General features: G+C 39.2%; 1 long non-coding RNA gene across 2 annotated transcripts; it reads right to left on the reverse strand.

Annotated features, from left to right (window-relative positions):
- Positions 1-1,340: 1,340 nt before the first annotated feature.
- LOC135499936 (uncharacterized) lies at positions 1,341-3,117 on the reverse strand. Of its 2 annotated transcripts, XR_010449371.1 has the most exons (4): positions 3,026-3,117; positions 2,218-2,353; positions 2,014-2,094; positions 1,341-1,779 (listed from the first exon to the last, which is right to left on the reverse strand). It is a non-coding gene; the product is annotated as an uncharacterized LOC135499936 (long non-coding RNA). The 2 variants fall into 2 exon arrangements; XR_010449370.1 differs by lacking the exon at positions 3,026-3,117 and having other exon boundaries at positions 2,218-2,525.
- Positions 3,118-3,956: the final 839 nt, after the last annotated feature.

Consider the following 3,956-nt stretch of genomic DNA (forward strand, 5'->3'; position numbering starts at 1 on the left):
TAGGTAGTGATGGAGCTTAAACCCCATCACGTGAAAGGGAGCGACGAAGGCTGTGACTATCATCGTAAAAATTAGGGGTGCCGATGCCAGACCGAACGGCAGGGCCCTGAATTGATACGTCTTTCCTTCGTAATGGAATCGAAGGAAGTGTTGATAGTCTGGATGGATCGGTACATGTCACAGCTGTTTCAGCTAGAATAGAAACGCAAGTTTAATCAGACGGCACCAGACGCCGCTTTTTAGGGAGGTGCTGGCATGAAGGTGTTAATTGCTACCCCAATAAACAACCCAGTTCCTCACCCCAACCGCTTAAGGATTACATAAAAGGCCTGAATCCACCCATGTATGCCCCTTAATTGTGTTAGTAGTAATTAAGATTGCATGCGTTTATTAGAACCAACTTGACCTGAACCAAGCTTTGTGTATTATATTCCGGCTGCCATCTTGGATAGGCTTGGGCCTGCACTGTGTAGTGTATAAAATATGACTTTGATGGAGTTTTTCTGTAAAAATATTGATGATTGTTTGCACCTCTATTATGTTTCAGCCCAGATACCAATTCTTCTGTAAAAAGCATTTTAATATTCTGCATATAACATAGCTTTGTATGGCTGTGATTAGATTAGGTTTGCACTCAGGCAAAGACAAATAAAAGGCATTTTAAAAGGGCCTACTTCGTTATTCGTTGTAAAGAATGGTCGTCATTTGAAAATGCCATGCCCATTACTTATGTTGTGGTATGAAAGATTGGTGCCCTGTTGTACACAAATGAGACAAATAGTCGCAAAGAACAGGTCTTAACCTATAGTATATATAGGCAGGACAAATGTGTCCTATTGTAGGCCTACCAAGATGAGACAGTTAGTTGCAAAAATTGACAGGTCACAACCTATGATATCATAGGCAGGACAACGGGTGTCTCATCCAGCTTGGGGTCTTGTAATTCCGGGAGTGAAGTTGAGACAACAGTCACCAAGGACATGTCACAACCTTTATTATCATAGGCAAGGGATGTAGTTGTCTCATCCAGCTTGAGGCCTTGTTATTCCGAGAGATGAGACAACAGTCACAGAGGACATTATATGTTACAACCTTTATTATCATAGGCAAGGGATGTAGTTGTCTCATCCCGCTTGAGGCCTTGTTATTAAGAGAGATGAGACAACAGTCACAGAGGACATTATGTCACAACCTATCTTTTATATGCAGGGGATGTAGGTGTCTCATCCAGCTTGGGGTCTTGTTATTCCGAGAGATGAGACAACAGTCACAGAGGACAACATATCAAGGCAGTACCAGTACACAAAAATTAAAAGTCATGATTTCAATGTACACAATATTATTATTATTAATTATTCACAATATGCATTTAATTTACATTCAATAGACTCATACATTCAAAAAATAATAATACAAAGTTCACATCTTCATATTCCTTGCTATAGAAGTTTCAACTTTAACTTTCTTTTAATCAAAGTGACAGACAAATGAAGGTGCGCACTGTTCCTGTATAGTCCTCAATTTGGAAATGATGTTCATCAACTTGACTAAGAACGGTTCCAAGATAAACGTTTGAGTCCAATCTGAACAAACACGTGTCGCCGACATTGAATATACGTTTTCCTGATTTGTCAGTGGATTTCTTGGACTTCTTGCGTTTACGACCGAAATATCGCTAATGACCGCCTGCACCAACTTTCGAATCCAACCAAGCTTTTTTCTGAGGAGGGAAGTCACCATCATCATTCCTAGTCAGGTCCATTTTGAAGACGAGTATACCTGGAATTGTAAAGGCGAGTGTAAGCATAATGGCAGTGGCTAAATGGGGGAGGGGGGGGGGGGGGGGGTAACTGGGGGTGGCTCCAACAGACACAGCTTCTATTCTAATTCAATTCTGACACTGACCAGTGTTGAATCTAGAGAAAGAAAGGAAGTATCCTACAGATGTCCACTTTTATTTCAATGTAGATTCAAATAATATTTAATTGCAATCAAAATAGCCTCGGAACTTACCATCAGTCCAAAATCAGAGTAGTAATCACGCCTGTCTATAATGTCGGTTGCATTTCTGGTGACACATCTTGGAGGCTGAACCTGAAATAAAGAGTAATTTATTAGAATAGAATACATGCATACAAAGCCTACGGGAATACAGTATAATGATTTCAATCATCTGTTTGTGAATACATAGATGAAGGGAAACATCGCTTAACTTACCACTTATCTTGTTCACTGCCGGATCAATGATGTCGACGTACTGGGCCTATATACATGTAGCCTCTCGAATCAACTAAAGCATCACATCAGCCGGATTAAGTCGAGAAGTTATCTGCAGTACACACCATGCAACCAGCTGAAATTAAAGAAAAAGGCATTTTAGTAACTGAAGGAATGTTTACCAGTCAACAAAAGGCACTGTTTTGGCATCACCCTGTACAAAAATACCACAACAAACTGGAATGTGGGTCAATGGGCGAGTTCATTTTGCTAACAGGTGGATAATATACCAAGAACTTTTCTATATTTGGCGAATTCTTAAGGCTATATTCATCAATTACATCTGTAAAGATATTTTCAACATAAACTATGGTATATGCTAACTCATGGCTTGTTCATAAGCACGATCATGACTTATTATTGTACTATTACCCATGCTGTACCCCTTTCACCAAAATAGACCCGACCATCGAACTTCAAAACTCAACTATTTTTAGACACTTGTTTTTCAAATGCATTTTCTGCATGAATAGACAGCAAACTAACATAAAATAGATATATATATTTTAAAAGTAAAGATTTAAATGAATACTGGAAGTAACTCGTTTTGCTAAATAACGATCAAGGGAATTCGATGTTGTACGATGAACTTGGCACCCCATCTCAATCTCCGTCTGCAAGTCGGCCATTTTGAATTTGAGCAGATCAAAGTTTGAGAAATTTCAGAATAAACGCACGATTCTGTACGAAACTGAAATGAGTTATGCAAAACAGCCAGGGTATTTATGATATATGATATTATGCCTACCCGGCTATCTAGTCTTGAAGAATTCCGAAATCTGTAACTTGTCGAAAAATCGATAAAAAACATGGAAATCGCCACTGTTTCGTTAATTTTGGTCTAAATTTCATGAAATTTTCAAGCCGGGTGAATGGTCATGTGACACAACTTATGAGCCAATGAAAACCGTCGTATCTAATTCGAGCATGTGTACAGAAGCGCGCTGATGTTTGAACGATGCCAATGCATTAACCCTTTGGCTGAATGGGTATTGCGATAATGTGTGAGATGTGTATTGGCGACAATGGGTGATTTCAAAGTTGGTTTTGGTTTTAGTGTTGGGTGTTAGTGTCAGTTTTATTCTTAATTTCTACCCCTAAAAACCTATGTCTGGATAAGACCAATTCGAGGTTTTAGTTTAACACCAACACCTGGTTTTATCTAAACACCTAAAACCTGGGCTGAAACTAAGAAGAGGTTTTATTCTGCAGGTAAAACTAACACCAAGATGGACAGAGATAAAACCTTGGAAAAACCAAACTTGCATGTTGTTGTCGTTGTTACTGTTGTTTCCCTATTGTAACCGCTTCCGATCTTGCCTGACAAGAATTGTAGCAGACGCTTCAAATAAAAATTGTCAACATTGAAAACATTTGTCAGAAATACAAATTTTATCGATTTCAAGGAGATTTTTAAGGTGAGTTTTCATTTATTGTTGTCATACATTCCTATAGCCATAATATGATTGGATTGTGGCTTGATTACATGGGGTGATTTGACAAAATGGGCCACTTTGTACTGGCAACATTTCAAACTCATGGCATGATTACTACTAACTAGTAGCCCACTAGGCTGGCAATGTCATCACGACCGGAGTATCATGTCATTCATGAGTATAGAGGACCAGGTGGTCGGTGGGGGCATGTCTAGCCAGGGATCGTAGGCCAAGAAGCCCCTG

Source organism: Lineus longissimus, chromosome 15 (assembly GCF_910592395.1).
Source record: "Lineus longissimus chromosome 15, tnLinLong1.2, whole genome shotgun sequence".
Taxonomy (NCBI): Eukaryota; Metazoa; Nemertea; class Pilidiophora; order Heteronemertea; family Lineidae; genus Lineus; species Lineus longissimus.